Raw genomic sequence first — 19,377 nt, 5'->3', positions numbered from 1 at the left:
AAAAAAAAAAAAAAAAAAAAAAAAAAAAAAAAGCCTTGCTGGCTTCGGCAGTACATATACTAAAATTGGAATCATACAGAGAAGATTAACATGGCCCCTGAGCAAGGATGACATGCAAGTTCGAAAAACATTCCATATTTTTATGTAAATGAATAAAATGATTAATAAAATAAATAGAAACCAATATTGGTCCTTTTCTTCAATTATATAAAACAACTAAAACAATAAGAAAAGTGATAGTATAGTATTTCAAATTTTGGCCTCATCATCATTACTTAACTTTAGAAGATTTCACTCTGCTAGTTAGGACCCTTAGCAAAAAGTAGGTAAGAAAGTTATACCCAGCAACAAGGAGAGTGAGCATGCTACGGTACTGGATAATTTTAAAAGAGGACAGAAAAATGTATTATGCTTCTTATCACCCTCCCTAAAAAGGGGATTATAATCCTAGAGTCATTGGGCTCTACTGTCTTCTGAGGTGGGTCTGGCGCCTCCTGGTTCCTGCACGCTAAGGCAGGAAGGAGGAGTATATGCAAGACAAAGAGACATACGCTGAGCACTGGCTCAATAGTATATAAAATTAACAGAAATTAAGTCATTATCAAAAATACATTGAGGAGAGGTTATGACTAATCTAAAAACTTGGACGGAATTCCTCCTTACCAGGTAACCCAGAAGTGATGCAGCCAACAAACAGAGTCATGACCTGTATTCAGAAGATAGATGGGGCGGGGAGGTAGGTGAGTAAGTGTCAGGTTGATTGTGTGCTGAGTATGAGGGATAACGATCAGAAGAGCACCAGGAGAAAAAGAATGAGACAGTGAGCCGCATACCCGTACTCAGCTAGTGTGTCAGAACAGGGGTGGTGTCCAAGGCCTTCTGCTACGTACAGCCATGGCAGGGCCCAAGGAGTCCACCGAAAGTAGCAGAGGTTGAACGGGTCAATCATCTGCTCAGAGACATTTTGTTCTTGCTTTCTTTGCACAGCAGTAATATTTGCAACAAATACCACTAATTCCTTTACATAGACTCGGTTCTCTGTATGGTAAGTTAAACATTGAAAATACTGAAACCTATTTCTTTTCTCTCATGTACACTACTCCTACTTGTGTGAAAGTAGTATTTAATTTTCTTCCAAATTCCTTAAACGTTATGGTGATAATTACTTAAATAGTACAATTATTCTTGGTTTCTCTTTATTCACAAATGCTCATTTATTAGTAGTAGTATAGTTTATTAACTGAATTGCTCTTGGAATCACAACAGATGTTATACAACTTAAAACATACAACCAGTGTTCACCAAATGCCAGGAGAAGAAAAGTCAATGGCCTATTTAATCATTAACTAGGATCGGAAAGGAGCCGGAATAGAAACAGATGTGTAAGGAAGTTCTCAAAATAACCTTGACTGAACTAAGACTGTGGCAATGAAAACAGGAGAGAAGGATGGGCGCAATAACCCAGAGACATATCTATGAAGAACAGAGTCTCAGGGGAGAGATGCCAGAAAACTGCTGGGTTGGGTTTGCTGGCTCCTAGGTCGCGGTTGAGAAGCTATGCAGGTGTGAGAAGTTATTTGGGAAGGAATATAATTGTGTCAGTCTTGATTATGTTAGCTCCAAGTTTCCTAGAGAATGTTCATAAATATGAATTGTTTGCTCAAATGACACAAGTTCAGGCTAGATAGTTGGGTTTAGGAAGTGGCAAATGGTAGTGGTCCTGAGTAAGACCATTAAGGGTAGAACTGAAATGAAAATGGACCAACGCCAGAACACTGAAGAACACCAACTTGTACACATAAGACTAATGGAAAGCACATGAAAAAGATGTAATGACTCAGAAAAGAAAATGCAACTTGGAAAAAGGAAAAGGCGATCAACATTACTAGCCTACATTTCAAGTCACTGACATAATTTTAACTGTGCCTAGAATTCCACATGAACATATTCATTCATAAAATATAAAAAATATTTTATATATTTTATAAAATATAAAAGTTGCTGTAGTTGGTAGTGAATGTCCATAATCTCACAACTCAGCAAGGTGGCTACAAGTTCACCATCAGCAGGATCCACATAGGGAGAGGCAGGCAAGCCAAGCCAGGGTTGCATAGTTAAGACCTTGTCACAAGCAAAAAGGCCCTCACAAAGTTAAGACTATTAACTTACTGACTCAAGGGTATCTCCTTGAACCTCTCTACAAACAAGGAAGCAGCTGGGCTCAAGATGCTGGCAATGCTGAACTGTAAATATCAGTGCTATTAGAAAAGTCAGATTAGAGGCAGTAAGTTTATCTTGAGGCATTAAGGAATATTATAAGATCCAAACTTGAAGACATTTCAGAGAAATAAATTTTTATAGAGTATCTGGACATTTATCTTCCTAGATCTCTAGGCCAATGTGCTCCCTGCCTTTTCCTTCAATGACTTGTGTGTGAGTAACATCAGCCTTCAGAAACTATACATAAAATCATAAGCATCTCTTACTCATCACCAAGAACTAAAAAAATTAATGATGTACTTTTTAGGTATTTCATTTTGTTTTATAAAATTATATAGTTGTTTTGAAACCATTGCTCATATTTATATACAATTTTTAAAACAAACTTTAAACAAATCCATACAACTCAAATAAGTAGCAACAAGTAAGAATTTTAAGACTCTTTAGCAGTGAACTTTACTTCAGTGACATAAAACCAACAGTGTATCCACACAAAATACAATTCAAAGGAAACCCCCATAATAGTTAGCAACCCTTTTATACAAGAATGTATATGCTTCTCTAATAAAATAAAATAAATAATGTGATAGCTTTACAGTGACAGAAGCATGTGAAATACATAATTTGTCTACTTTTTAGTCATTGCATAAGATTACACATGACAATGTTTTCATGGTTATATTAGTAATGTATCAGATATCTAAGCAAGGACATAAACAATGAATATTTTTAAAATCTGTCAATGAAATAAAGGTTATATCAAATTAACTGACCAAGACACACAAAAGTTCAACAATTCCTTTTTTAAAAGTAAGTCCATAAACATGTCACAATAACCTGTCATGGCTTAAATAGATTGACAGTACACACTAAAAGCAGTACCCAAAATACTGAGTCTCCTTTTGTATAAGCTCAGCCTCTCGAGTCCTCCAACCTCTCTCAAACACTTCTTGTGTATGCTTCTGTGACTTCTGTGACCAGAAATCCCATTATATCTTCAGTATATCCTTTAAACGATTCCTTAGCTTCTTGACTTCACTGGCACTCACCTGTCTCTTCAGAGCATCAACTCTCTTAAAAAGGTGGCCTTTTATGGAATCTTCAGCACTATGTTCATCAAAACTAAGAAAAGGGATTAATGGTCCTCATTCCCACACCAAAGACATCTGTCCCTTTCTGTTCTAATTCAAAGAAAATTGCTATCCATTTTCTCCTTTTTCTAAGCTCATAATCATGGACAGGTAGACATTGTGGAATCCTGAACAGATAATAACACTGTATCAGGTAGATTAAAGACTAAGATAGAAAGAATCAGAATCTTTAGACAACACTGTAGGAAAGAGTAGGTACTGTAGGAAAGAGCTGTTCATAACAAAGTAACTTCTATTCTGTTTGAGGTCCTGAACTAACTGGTATTTTTATTAAAGCAAATGTCTTGTGCCATAATGCAGTTTTTCACTGATCCTGGGGAAAAGAAAGAAGTCTAAGCTTATTATACCAAGTAAGACCCAACACAGTCCTACCCAGATTTCTACCCCTTGTTTCCAACCCAAATGAAACCTGACCCTAGGTTCTCTCCCAATTTCCACCAGTATGTATTACCAAATTCCAAGTTGTTAAATGCCAGCACTTGAGAAGGCATTCTGTTACTTTCCTACCTACACTGTCATCTCTTCACTCTATCAAATTATCCATTTTATTTTCTTCATAGCACTTAACATAGTCTGAAATGCTTTGTCCTTTCGATTCCCTGTTCTAGGGAAAATGTAAGGACTATGAAAACAAAAACATTACCTCTTTTGTTCATGACTATATTTCAAATATGTCACATATTGCAAAAAAAGGTTATTAAGCAGGCAAACTAGTGATGCTGACTTATATAAATTCCAAGTTATGAAGGCTAAGTAGGATGAAAATGAGTCAGAGGTCAGAAGACTGGGATAGCCATTTCAGAATAAAAATCAAATAAGAGTCTGGAAATACCTCAATCCAGAGTGCTTGCCTTGCATGTGTGACCCTTTATATTCAATTCCTAGCACAACAAAAGAGAAGAAAAGAAAATTCACTGAACATTAAGTAAGCATTTTTTAATAGGTTGCAGTTCGTCTCGATGGGTAAAGTAATGGATCCTTACGCATAAGACCTGAGTTCAGACCCTCAGTATCTATGTAAGAAAGTTGAATATCGCAGGTAGTTCCTGAAAACATAACACTGGGAGATGAAGACAGAAGGAATCCTGAAGCTCACTAGTCAGCCAGCTATGTCAAATCTGTATTTCCATGTTCAGTGAGAGACCACGCCTCAAAAACATAAGATGATTTAGGAAGCCCTCTGGCCTCCATATGAACACACATAGAAGTGCAAATGCACATGAAGAATCCACCTCAAAAAAAAAAAAAAGATAAAGTTATTACCTTACCGGACACCGGCTAACCTCAACCCTGGACTGCTCTTCACTCAGCTTTTCTAGTCTTCAACTTTCTTGTTCTTTTCTATCCTAATTCTCCAACTTTCAGAGTAAACGGTACTGCTTTCAAATGCTTCTCTTGACCAACCTAAGACATCCTCAATCCCAACTGCTACCTGCCATTCTTTATCACTTCATCTGATTATCTGATTTATTCTCTCCCAATTATCCTTCAAAATACAAAAATGTCTTAGTCATTTATTAGCCACCTGCCCCCAAACATAAAGCTAAGATAGAGAGGTTCTCTTTCTTTCTTCCTTTCTACTTTCCATCCTTCCTTCTTTCCTTCCTTTCTCTGTACTTAAAGCAGTGTCTCCTATTCAGCAGATATCCAATAAAGTTTTAACTGACTTAAATAAATGAATGTAAACAGGGTCACAAAATTAAAGATAGGCCTACAACTAACTCCTTCAAGGAACAGATGCAGTTTATTCAACCATGATTAACTTTTGAGACTAAGTAAAATACAAAAATTTACAGTGACTTAAAGTTTACCCTGAATCATGAACAACATCAACAAAAAGGCTGAGAGCAAGAACAGAAAAATTATATCTTTCTTGCCTTAACTATGTACATGTTTAGAATTTAATTTATTCTTAATATTGATAAGTTAAAACATGCTCAAGTATTTGGAGATTTTAAAAGATAATTTTCAGTAAAATTATAAATAAAGTGAGTTGTTTAAGACCAGTGAGACAGTTCAGTAAGTAAAGGTGCTTGCCTCAGAAACCTGACAGCCTGATTTATAGACTAGGAACCCAAAAAGTTGTCCTCTGACCGCCATACATGCATTGTGGCATGTGCACACTCCGTCTACACACATATCATGACTATATATTCAAAGTAAATTTTAAAATAAATTTTAAATAAAATAAGCATAGGGTACATATACATATAAAAGAATGCATTCTGCATAGTAATAGAAACAAACCATTAAAGCTTATGAGTAAAAACAATTATGCAACAAATGAAAATGAGCCAAGCTCCTCAAAGCCTACTAAATGTATCTTTAAAAAAGAAAGTAATAGCATTAAGAAAGCAGTAAAATATTTAAAAGAGGTAAAAGATATTACCAGCAAACAAAAACTTTTTAAATTGCAGTTGAAGAAAATAAAATACAATGATTTGTGTGGTTTTCATTTATTGTGTGTGGAGAGAGAGGAGCTGTTTCTAAAATACCCCGTCACTCAAGCAGAAATGAGATTGAGTGTGAGGCTGGGAGTGAACTTTAATTTTTGGCACCATTAGTGGATGATAAAAATAGGGCTGCACTGTACTGGATTTAAATTGTTAGTTTAATTGAATGTCTTCTCACTGAAGAAACATTTTGTTTTTCTATGACCTTTTTTATAGAATCATAATATATATACTCAGAAGATTCAAGAGGCCATCAACAACTCACTAATATATCTCAGAGTCAATATACATATGTAAAGAACACCCATCACTAAACATAAGGCTCCAGCACCACTTTTTTCCGCCCAAAGTAACCACTGTCCTGAAGCCTCATTCCAGTTTTTCCTGCTTCTGAATTTCATATGCATAGAATAATACACAACACGCTCTTTGTAGGCTTACTATGATCAACGAAATGTTTGCATAATTTCTTTGCTGCAACATGAAGCTATAATTTGTGTTTTACTGTTGTTCTCCTTGCTATACAATATTGGCTGGAAGATACAATGTATCTGTTTTACCAACAATGGACATTTTTTTTAAATATTTATTTACTATTATAAATAAATACACTGTAACTGTCTTCAGATACACCAGAAGAGGGCCTCAGATCTCATTATGGGTGGTTGTGGTTGCTGGGATTTGAATTCAGGACCTTTGGAAGAGCAGTCAGTGCTCTTTACCCACTGAGCCATCTCACGAGTCCAACAATGGACATTTTTATCTCCAGGTTTTTCATAATAAAAACATTGAGTGACTTTTTACACACACACACACACACACACACACACACACAAACCTCTTTCAAGACACTGATGGACAATTTTCAGAAATGATTGTCCCAATTTACACCCCAAGCAGCAGAACAGGAGTTTCATTGTCCTGCATATTTTACTAGCATGTAATGTTTTTTGTCTTTTTTATTTTTAACCACTCTACTTTGTGTTGTAAGGTTGCCTTACTATGGTTTTAATCAGCATTAACCTGGTGACTGGTAATTTTTACCACTTTTATTAGCCACTTATATTATTCTCCTCACTGCTGTAATGAACATCTAACAAGGAACAACTTAGGGTTTCTTTTGCTTGCTGTTTTCAGGGTGTAGCCTGTTATGGTGGAGGAGTCATGGAAGCAGAAGCTCACAAGCAGCCGTAGTCAGGAAGCCCACAGAGTTGAACATGGTGCCCCGCTCTCTCTCTGTTCTGTTTTATTGAGCCTGAGATCCCAGCTCACAGACTGGCGCCACCCTCACTCAGGGTGAGTCTTCCTTCCACAACTAAACTGCATAGTCACAGCTCTGGATGTCCAAGCCAACTCCAACTGATCATGGAAACTGATCACTATATTCTCTAAGTAACCCCTTTTATTGTAAATTCCTGTTAAATTCTCTTTCCCAAGTTTTGGGTGAGTTTTCTCTCTTTATCAAATTGATTAATATGCATTTGCATAATAAAGACAATTTTTTTTTTTTGTCAAGCATGCACACTGCAAGTATTCCTGGGTCTGTTTTATCTTTTATTGAACCCTCCTATAACACATGTTCTTGTTGATGTTCAAAGGTGATAATTCCTTCCCTTTATGCCACTAATGCTTGTTTAGCTTTGTTTTCTGTGGTGTGGTGGAAATACTTTAAGCCAGATTTATAGTGTCATGCATATGTTTCCTTCCAGTGGACTGAGCTCTAAATCCAATCACAAAAGCAGTTGCTTACCCCAAATAGTCATGCCACTATTACACCAGTGGGCATAGCTTGCCTGGAGGGTCATACATGGTCTATGGCTAGATGAGACTTGAGTTTTGTTGCCCAGCAGCCTGCATACTACCTGCTGCCACTATGAATGCTGTCACTATGAATGTCATTAATTTGCGTGCGTGTGTGTGTGTGTGTGTGTGTGTGTGTGTGTGTTTATAAAGTAGCAGGTTTGTATATGGCTTTATCACAAGTCTTGCGGTCTCCCAATTTCACTTACCTCATCCCCTTGATCTAACCCTGTATAAGCTTTTTAACACCTAGCTTCCTCATCTACCCACCCTTTCATACCCTCTGTGTTTTACTGTATCTTCCTCATTAATTGATCACCTTCCCTGTCTTGCTTTCTGTCCTCTATAGATACTGACTTAAATTTGAATACAGAACTCAATATTCAAAGCTAGGATCCATATAAGGAAGATCAGTGTCTTTCTGTGCCTTGTTTACCTCAATCAATATAGTATTTTTCCAGTTTCATTAATTTTCCTAGAAATTTCATAGTTTCATTTCTTTAAAGCTCACTAGAATCCTATTACATATACATATACATTTATATATATATACATTGTGTGTGTGTGTGTGTGTGTGTGTGTGTGTGTGTGTGTATCCCATTTTCATTATCACTCATCAGATGGTGGACTCTAGGCTGGTTTTGTTTCCTAGCTATGGTGCACAGACCCCTGCTGAACGTGGATATGCTGGTATATACATCATAGAACATAATTTCCTTTAAGTATATGTCCAGGAGTGGTAGCTGGATCATATACAAATTCTACATTTAGCTTTTTGATAAGCTGCTGACACTGAGTTCCATAGTGACTGTATTCTTCTATACTCCTACCAACACTGAATATGTCTTCCCCTTCCCCTCTCCACACAACCTCACCAGCATCTGCTTTTTATATAGCCATTCTGACTGAAGGGATATAGTACATGCCTGATATTATAAACCTTGTCAAATGCATATAGTAGAGGAGGAAATAAGTCCAGGCAGGAGAACAGACCATCATTTCCCTGAGTGAATGTATCAAACTGCCTTCTACATTATTTATGTGCATAAACTAGTGCAGTTCTCAGGGAGGGGCATAGCTCCTTTCCACAGAGGTATTAGTTAATCAAGAGACTCCTATCTGCTCAAGGCAGAGAGAATAAGTGACTGGTAAGTGTTCAACTTTAAATAGGACATCAACATCACTCCTCCATTCAAGGACCAAGGAGCATCACACAAGAAAGTGTAGGAAAAAATACGTGCCAGAGGATGGCAAAGACAGTCCTGAAATGCTACCACCCAGATGTGCCACTGCCATCATTGCCATGAACACACAGCAGGTGTGGACACTTGCCCAGGACTCAGCCCTCCAGCTTTCCATCAAACTCACTGAAAAGGTAACCATGAGGCTCCACCCCTTCCTAAAGAGCTAATGACTGTTAATGGGTGCTGGGAAAGAGAGGGTCATTTTCTCTAATGGTATAGTGACTGGGGCACTAAGTGGGAAGAAGGGGTCGAGAGAGTAAGGAAGGGGGTGATAGAGAGTAATAAGGGAGGCCAAAGTTTTTTATAAGGCATTATGTGTATGAACATCTCCAAATTACAGAAAAGGTAATACAATTCTGAAAAGCAATAGCCAGAAATATATGCCTAGCCTAGGGATATAAAGAAAAGTCATAAGACTATAAAAGTAAATACAAAGACTTAATTTTTAGAAAATAAGCCCGTATGCTCCCTTTCTTCAGGAAAAATGCCCAAAGGAACTCCAGTGCTCTCCTCACTAGACAGTAACTCAAAAAGAGAAAATGGTAGCCGATCTAAAGACAAGGGAAGTATCTAGAGGCTTCATTATTTTACTTTTCAAATTTAAATTTTCAGTAATTGTTCACAGTGGGAAACAGGGTCAAGTTTCATCTCCCCCCAGTTTGAATAGGCAAATGACCTGCAAGATTTATTGGAAAAGGTTACTGTTAGTTAACAAAAGTAAAACCCACTATAAAACTATCAATAATGAACTTTTAAGAATCAAATAAAGTATAACTAAAACATGTTTAAAACTGAGAAAATGATAAACAAACAAGTTATATATAATTTGAATATAATTCTCCTAAATGCACAATGGTTGAAGTAGTCATAAACAACATATATATGAGTTGTACATATATATCACCTTATACCCCACAGAGAGTGCACCTTGTTCCACCATGCCTGAGAAACATTTTAAATGCTGCTTCAAATGTATCAAAAGAAAAATGCACTCTTAAAAAACAATCACACATGCTTTATTCTTTTACCAGTATTTTAAACACACATATTTCACAATTTTAAAATACCCTAAATAATTTTAAATAGTTTTTACTTTGCTGTGTATATATGTGTATGTTTTGTTTTATTTTGTTTTGTTTTGACGTATGGGCGTGCACACAGAGAGGCCAGAAGTCAACATCGAATACTGCTTTCCTGTAACTCTTGACCTTATTTGTTGAGATAGTTCCTCACTGAGCCCAGACTGACTGGCCAGGTAGTGCTGGAGCCCTGCTTTGTACCAGTACTCCAGTTACAAATGCATGTCACCAGGACCAGCTTTTATACAGGTGCTTAGAATTACAACTTAGGTCTTCACATTTGTTCTCAAGCACTTTACCAACCAAGCCATACTCCTAGTCCCTAATTAAGTCAAGGAAATTACAGAAATCACAGGTTCATTTTATTGAAATTACAAACTTTATCTATATAGATATATATAATGGTATTTAGTCAAAGTTGTACTGCGAAGCAAACTAAACTTACAGAGAGAGAGAGGGAGAGAAGAAAAAAATAGAAAGACTGGAAAACCAAATTATTAGAAAAACCAGAAAGAAACAGATTAATTTATTTAGTTAGAAAGTTAGAAAATAACAATTCAAAACAAATTACAGGGTCTATAAAACAAATATATACATACTTATAATCTAATTAAATAGTTGAAGAGAAGAACTCTAAAGCATAAAATTGACATTGATAAAAGGAGTTTATTCACCTATGGAGGAGATCAATATTATAAAAACTTCTACACTCAATGTGTAAAATTTTTAAAATGAATAAAGTTGATAAGGGATGTATATGCTAATACAAGAAAGTGTGACAATTCATGATTAATTTTAGTTTTTGTTCCAGAACTCATGATATCTCCCTAATATCATTCAATAATAAAAGCCATGGCATAATGAACAAAACTGATGAGTGAGAAGGAATAAACTCAACATGGGCTAAAGCAGAGAACTAGTGAGATACAGGAGATGGGGCCACTTCTCAGAAACTACGCATGTTGGAAAGCTATCACTAGAGGGCAGCAACGCAAAGATTATTTTAAAAAGATGCTTAAGGAGGAGGTACCACAGAATTATAACCCACTCCACTGTTTACACTCTTTTTTTTTTTTTTTCAGGTAATAAAATAAAATGTGTTCCTGTGATTGAATAATTTGGGGCATGTTTAAAACACGATTCATGATTAGGCAAGAAAAATCAATCCTATGTTTCTCCTTTTTAAACTAATACTTGTCTGAAATTTCACAAACCAGACAACTGTAGATTGAAAATCTAAGTACATAAATATAAAATACTGTTTCGTAAACTAGCCTTGGTATATAGGACGTTTGACATTTGAATTTAACACACCTATCTTTGTTGATAAGTTAAAACATGTTACATCAGTAACAAAACTGTATCCTACAAAAGATTATTCTCAAACACATGCCTATAGATTGTTCATTCAGAACACGGAACACTGAGAAACACCTCTAATGACTGAGAAAGGCAAGAATGACTTGCAGCCATGGAATGTCATTTCCTGAATTGTCACAGCTCAGTTTTCTGGCTTCTTTGAAACTAGTCTTGACAAACATACCAGAGCCACATTTGAAGGACGATTCATAAACTTCTCATTGACATCTAAGGAAGGTCAATACTCTTGGTCAATCACCAATTTACTGACCCAGAGCATTGACTGACTTCTTTTGCCATCTACAGCTCCTTATGGTCCCTGTTAATAACCATTCTCAAAGCTTAGTGTTCCTTGTATTCTATTTTTGTCTTAGCAAGATATTTTTTTCTATAAATAAATTCCTACCCGACTTCACAGGGGACTTTCCATATCTCAATCTCTGCACAACTTCTTATACCTGCTCATTATCTAGCTCTACTTCTTTATTCCATGAACATCTCAATATAGCATGGCCAAACTTAACTCTTCCTCAAAACTGTATGCTCACTCCTAGTAGGTAATGCACAGTCTATCTGACATAAATGCTAGTTTATTTTTTTTTCTTTCTGGTACTAGAGCAACTGCCTCAGTTTGACCAGTTTCTAATCTCAGTGGTACTGTTAGTAAGACACACATATGCAAATATTTAAGTATGAATTTCTTGAGGTGAGAGAAACATGTTTCGTGTTCTTTCTCTACAGAACCAGACTTCCTTCAAGTGTCAGAAGGACACTTATCCATGTCCATCTTATCCTCTGAATCTCTTAAGAAAACTGAGGCTGGTTGTTTATTTGGGCTTACACTTAAATCTTAAATTTAGTCCCTCCAATTCTTTCTCTAATCTTAAATAGTAAAGTTCCCTTTCAAAAGCAAAATACAAAACAGAAACTGCTTCAGGAGACCCCTTGTTATCTCTAAGAGGAGATACCCAAGGCCAAGAGGACTTGGCCTTGTGACTAAACCACCCATGCTTTTTTTTTTTTTTTGGAGACTCATCTTCCAACATCCAGTCTTCTATGAGCTGTCACTGTAACAATGTGCACTTGGCAGATAATACCCTCTGCAGCGTTAGGATATTCACTTCTACCAAATCTCAACTGCCTGCTCGGGGGATTTTTCTTCAATCTTCCCTGTTACTCTTGGCAGTCTCTAAGAATCATCCCTTGGAAGCTTTTATCACTAGGGGAAATCACTCTTTATAAACATCCTCCATGAGAGATGCCATCTTACCTTCTAATATGCTGAGCATGAGCCCCCAGTAAATGTTGAAAGGAGTTTTACGCCAACAGACACAATTTAGTCTTCTGAACTCAATGAACTTTACCTAGCAGTAATTCAAGTCACATACCTGGGGAAACAACAAATTACTTTCCCAAAACTCAGACAGGCTTCACTTATGTCAGGGCCTTTAGGGGAGGATCCTTCCCATCTCTCACCTTCTGGGGGTTCCAAATGTCTCTTGGCTTGTGACCACATGTTCCGCCCTGTTCCTGGACCTTCCCATGTTTCTTACTATGACACTGGTCACTAACTTAACCAGATAATCCAAATGTTCTCCTTAACTTAGTCCTTTGGCTAAGTTAGGTCACCAGGGACTCTGGGAATCAGAACTTGAACATTATGTTTCAGGAACCAGCCCACTACCAATAGCATGCTGAATATTCCATAGGGACAGCCAGTATGCAACATGGATCCCAGAAACAGGTCAAGATGTTGTTTAACGAAATTGTTTCTAGAGCCTGTAAACTCCAGAGAGTGAAGATCTGTCTGTCCACCCAAATGCACAGCCTTCAGGCAATGACCTCAGGGATGGGGAAGCCAGCCACAGCCTTGATAGAATAAACTGCTGTTTTCTATTTATGGGCAGGTTCATTTCTGCATGGAAGCAAGAAGAAGACACCTTTTTTTTGTCTTTACAGTACTAATAAAAGAATAAGTAAACATATGAAGCTAAACTTAAAAATCCTTTTTCACGAAATAAGCTGGAGAAAACTGGCAATTTTATTTGAGGAAAGCTTAATAATTTGGCTAGAAAGCATTTATAAAATGTAATATTCACCTTGAGCTATTTCTGGAAAATAAAAATTCATCAAACAAAAAAGAAATCATTTGACGCAACTTTTTTATACAAGTTTCAAGGTAGGAGGACTGCTGCCTTTGATAACTTAAATGCCTAATGGTGTGTGCACTTGTGGGAGTGGGATGGGAACGCAAGGTTAAAGTCTTTAGAACTATAAATGAACCGTTTTGACAAAGAAAGATCTGTACAACTACCAAAGAGTAATTTGGAAACTAATCTCTGAGGATGAAAGTTAGAAAGAGCAGTATTCAAAGATGAATTCGTTCTCTCAACAAGAGTCAAACGCTACCTGCAAAATAATGAAAAGGTGAGCAATAAGAGTTTAATAGGCTGTCATTGTAAAACAGATTTGTAGTTAATATAATTTTACTAAATCAAATCCTTTAGCCTGATTTCAGGGTAAGATATAGCTAGATACCAGAATAAAACATTTTAGCATATACACAAAACTGTCTTTGCTTATTTTAACACCTTTGATAAAATGTTAAATTACACAATATTCTACTTACTTGGTTTGTCATTATTGATATTTCTTTTACAACACTAGGAATGTACAAGGTCTTATGGGCCTGGGAAGTACTCTACCACTGAGCTACATCTACAGTCATTACTTATTTGAAGAAAGATGAAGTGAATCTTCAATAAACCATACTAGAAATTAGTATCATAGAGATAACATGAAAATATCTAAAACCACCAATTAATAACTCTTCAGCATTTCAATTATCAAGTCCCAGGGACTAATTCAATCTAAATGGAATCTATTATTCAGCCCAGGAAATGGGCTAGTAATTAAATATTACATGTAATTGGCAATTCAGCAAAGTGGGTAATTGCACTTTTTACTGGTTTTTCAACAGAAATGTCTCAGTACAAAGAAAGGAGAAGCTCTGGCTTTACTCTAGTGATTGCCTGCTCTCTTCTACATCCCTATGGCTGCAACAGTTTCATAAACCACGTCATTTCACAGACAGGACTTTGTATTGGCTAAGAAAAGAGAAAATTGGATGTTTACTAAGGAAAGGAAAAACAAAGGAAGACAAAACGCCACTCAAAATTTTACAAGTAAACAACTGAGCCAGCAACGAGCTCAATAAAGGCAGTTGCTGCCAAACTTGATGATCCAAGTTCCATCCCAGGAACCCAGATGGTGGAAGAAGAAACCTGACTCTTACAAGTTGTTTTCTGACCTACCCAGGTTATGCACTGTAGAATCTGCTGTGCTCACAAGCAATAGAAACAAAACATAAAAACAGTGAACACCTCTACCAAAACAACTACATTCCAAAACTAACTCATATTTACATCCAATTTTTACTTCAAGTTGATCAACTAATTCATTTACTAAGTATCTACTAACTGTGAAACACTGGGCTAAACGAAGGCCAACTTTAAAAGATTCCTCGGAAATCCAAAGCAGAAAATAGATTTTCATGATTCAGCTTTTATCTTCTCATCACTTAAGGGCTGTAAGAATTATTTCCACAAATATCAATTCATACCAATTACTAGATGTAATGCTAATCATAGAGAAGAAAAAATAAGACAGCTTATGCTTCCCAAATAAGCTTTCAGAGTAATAGAAGAGAAAGTAAACATACAATTAAGATAAATACAAGAAGTGCTTTGGATAATCCTATATGGAAAAGGCCAGTGGGGAAAGGTCAAGTTGGAGAGGTAATTATAACAGCAGCTATACTGTGTGCCAGGTAAAGAGCATAAACATGAAAAGTTCAGGATGACAGTACAACAGGGACATTTTCCAAACTTGCTAGAAGTCATCATGGCAAGATGAAGTCAAGGTTGTGTTTTCAAAGGTCTTCCCCTGTCATAAAGGGCCCTTAAATGAATCTTTTACGGAAGAATTTTAAGGAAGGATTTTAAGTACTTCACTAACCACTAGAAGTATTTTCTGTAATTAAAATTTTATTTTAGTTATAAAATGCAATAAAACTATATTTATGTATTTTAACATTATCTCCTCCCTTCTTGAAAATCAAAATCTATTATTTTTAATAATTTCTGAAATCAAATGCAAAAAGTTGAAAAACAAAAATCTTAACTATTTTCCATCCTATATGCTATGAGTTTGTTTAGGTTCAAATATACTCATTTTACAGAAATGAGACTTTGAAAGTAGTTATATGTGAATTAGAACATGTTTTCATCATTTATTAAGATAACATAAACATTCCTTAACCTCGACAGAAAAAGAGAGAAAACCCATTTTTTTTTTTCCGAGATAGAGTTTCTCTGTATAGCCCTGGCTGTCCAGGAACTCACTCTGTAGACCTGGCTGGCCTCAAACTCAGAAATCTGCCTGCCTCTGCCTCCCAAGTGCTGGGATTAAAGGTGTGCGCCACCACCGCCCAGCGAAAACCCATTTTCTAAGACTGAGCATAGCCCACGATGTCCACTCATTCTTCTAATTATATTAAGGTTATTTCTAGTTTCCTGCCACTATAAGCAAACATGTTTGCATAATTTGCCTGGAGAAGACTAAAGCAAGGTCACACCTTTACATATGTATGTATTCATCCTTTTTTCTGTATTAGTAAGAAGCAACCAGAAAAAGACCTCAGCACATGAAAATCTTCATTCAAGAAAACCTCTTTAAAAAAAGAACACATTTTAAACAATATAAATATAGTTATGGTTTGAATGTGGAATGTCCCTCATAGGCATATGTGATTGAACACCGGGTCCCAAATTGGTGCCATTGTTTTGAGAAGTTATGGAACCTTTGGAGCTTAGGACCCAGCTGGCAGATGGAAAGCCATAGAAGCAGGCTACAGAGTTTTAGGGTGGCTCTGCCTGCTGTCTCAAGATCCTGCTGCCAAAGACTGAGCCCTCTGCCATGTCAGACTATACCGTCTGGTTCTCCTTTATGTTGGTTTTGTCAGGTATTTGGTCATGGTTCAGACTAGACCAAAACGTGTTTATGTAAGTGCTTAAAATAAAAGATCAAAGAATGAAAACCCAGGACTTAGAATTCATATTAAAGTAATTAATTATAAGTACAAAGTCATAAAACTCCTTCTCTCCTAGAGAAAAGCTAACTAACATTATTATAATCAGTACTATAAAAAGTTAATATTATTTTTAAATAGCCCACGCAAATCAATTTGTAAGATTCTATCCATACATTTATATTAATTTCCAAAATTTGAGATCAATTTGTCAAATGTTAGTATAAAATTAATACAAAATCAATCACTCTCTCTGGTAGGGAGAAGAGATTTTAAGGAGGTCAGATACAGAATACATGTTATAAAATAGAGTGGAGGGATATTGGGGGCTTAAGGTTTAGGCAAGGATTGGGGTAGGAAAACAAAAAAGAGAGGTTGGGAGTAAGTTACCAAAACTAAGGATATTAAAAAAAATAATAATAACTTAAGAAACTCATCACTTTGTAAGCTAATTTAAAAATATAATTTCCTTGTAAAAAGAAATCTGAACATAGTTAGAGTGCATGGAAGAAGGAAAACTGAATATTAAATGAAACTCTCGGGACTTGATATGGAATACTTGTCTGTAAGTTACTAGACAGGAAATGTTAAAGACCAACTCCCAGCAACAGATTGCTGCCATTTCTCTTGTTCGCTCACCAGAACTAGATGGTAAGATCCTATTGCTAAAGACACAATACACTGTGGTTACAGGACATACAGAAATCAATCTTGAATTGGCCTGAAAACTTCCTCCCTGCTGGCTAGCTTTCATAAAGCTACAGGTGCTATACAGGCTGGTAGGTGAGAAATTCATCCACAGTATTGCCCAGTTGTGAATCCTACATGCCACAGTAAAAACCTTCCAGGCAAGATGTACCCAATGGTGCAGTAGTATCATGAAGGTCATACAAAGAACCAACCATTGTTTTGACTGAACTTGAGGCTTGCTCCAAGGAAGGAATATACTGGTACTATAAACCTGGTCAAAAGCCCATGGCTCGGAAGGTCAAATGTCCTAGTGGGAAACCTATTGTTTTTATAAGTGAACACGATGTTAAACTGACTTTTAAACAATTACTATTACATCCATACATTAGTGTTACCCTCACTCTTGGTCAGAAAAGCTTCTCTCTGCAAAAGTCAGCAGTAATACATAAGCTCGTAACTGACCAAAGTGCTGAGAGTAAGTGACCAATGAGTGCTTGGCCTTAAATGGGGCATCAATATCAACATGCCCAACTCAAGGCTCAGGAGATACCATGGAAGAGGAGAAAGAAAGAAGGTGAAAGACAGGGACAGAGAGGAATACTGTGAAATGCTATCTCTAGACATGACATAACTGCTGCAAGCATGAACTCAGTACAGCTCTGGTTATTCGCACAAGAATAAGCCAATAGCATTCCAATAGGCAGCAAGAACTGAATTCAGTGAGTTACAGGAGGAAGAGGAGGACATCATCACGAAAGAAGGACAAGCCATACTTAGGGAGAGTGAAACAGGAGAGTTGGGAATGAATACGATCAAGATACACTGTTACGTGTATAAAATTGTCAAAGAAAAAATAGGTACAAAAGTCTCTGAAAAATCTGAAGAAAAACAAACAGTAAGATCACACACCATAAACTGTATACTCATTATTAAGAAAAAATCAAATATCAATTCTTTCAAGCTGTCTCTGGGTACAATTAGAGAATCGATCAAAGCATAAACAGGAATCATACTTCTTTTGAAAAGTTATTTATTGACAAAAATATCACAATTAAGGTTAAGCAGCATAAAATTTTAAAGTGCAAGAGAAATACATGACAAAGGTCTAGTGATAAACACACAGACTGTATTTTTTAGGTTTTGGCAGACACTATTTTTATTCATCTTGGAAGCTCTGCTGAAAAGAGAGCCAGTTGCCATCATTCATGAAGTCAAAGTACTGCTTCTGAATGGTCAAGACTGATGACTACAGCCAGGAGAGAGACACAGTCCTAGAGCTGAAGTCTAATTGCCTGTCCACACTAGAAACCTGCATTTTTCTTTAAAATTCACAAAATTCAGTCATTTTTAAATTTAATACCTTCTCAGTTCTCAATGTTGACTCCAGGAAGGTCAGTGTTAGACATGCAACAAAACTGCATGTGTCTCCCACCCTTCTTGTCTGTTTGCCTTCAGGAAGTTCACTCTCTTGCCCACCCTTTTTTGTCTGTTTGTCTTCTTCAAAGCAGACTCTTCTCAAGGAGTCTTCACTGAGTCTTTCTTGATTCAAAATGGACTGGAAAACAAGATCAGGTAAAGGGCCTCTTTTCCTATTGCCCAAGCTAGAAAAAAATAAATAAATAAGAAAATTATATAAAAGTCTGTCTTTTAAAAGCTATATTTCTTATTCTCAATGAAAACAAAGAAAAAATAAAGAAATTCTTACTATCGTAGGCTTTTATATTATGTTTGTTAATTTATGTAGACATGCACAAAGGCTGTTATAGGTATAAGTTCCAACTGCTCTAAGTTTGAAAAGCAACTTTCCCTATAACATGTGTATTTCTTATCATCTACAAGCATAAGAGAATTACCCTGCTTAGCCAGGCAGTGGTTGGCACACGCCTTTAATCCCAGCACTTGAGAGGCAGAAGCAGGTGGATTTCTGAGTTCGAGGCCAGCCTGGTCTACAGAGTGAGTTCCAGGACAGCCAGGGCTATACAGAGAAACCCTGTCTTGAAAAAAAAAGAGAGAGAGAGAGACAGAGAGAGAGAGAGAGAGAATTACCAATGATCTGATATTGAAAGAGTATTTGTAGAAAATCTCTACAAAATTCCCTGACACACAGTCCAAAAAAGTTTGCAATGAGACCATAGCTATCATAAAAGCCATTTCCTGAACTCTGGGAAAAATTAACAAAAAAAAAAAAAGACCTAAAAAGCTGTAGTTAATTAGCCACTTAATTAAAGTGCATAGCTGTGCTAAACATTGTCATGTCTGAGAAGTAAATTAGGGTGTCAAATGGTTAAGTAA

The 19,377-nt window shown here is 36.4% G+C and overlaps 1 protein-coding gene and 1 non-coding gene across 13 annotated transcripts in view; one reads left to right on the top strand and one right to left on the bottom strand.

The window, feature by feature from the left end:
• The window catches only part of Macrod2 (mono-ADP ribosylhydrolase 2), a 1,944,357-nt gene that overhangs the window by 1,900,563 nt on the left and 24,417 nt on the right, over window positions 1–19,377 (bottom strand). The gene's annotated exons all lie outside the window — the stretch shown is intronic.
• LOC116092657 lies at window positions 37–142 on the top strand. The gene has a single exon (XR_004119397.1). It is a non-coding gene; the product is annotated as a U6 spliceosomal RNA (small nuclear RNA).

This window comes from Mastomys coucha, unplaced genomic scaffold, assembly GCF_008632895.1.
Source record: "Mastomys coucha isolate ucsf_1 unplaced genomic scaffold, UCSF_Mcou_1 pScaffold15, whole genome shotgun sequence".
Classification (NCBI taxonomy): Eukaryota; Metazoa; Chordata; class Mammalia; order Rodentia; family Muridae; genus Mastomys; species Mastomys coucha.
Note: the sequence above shows the minus strand (reverse complement) of the source record. Positions and strands in the feature narration are given on the sequence as shown.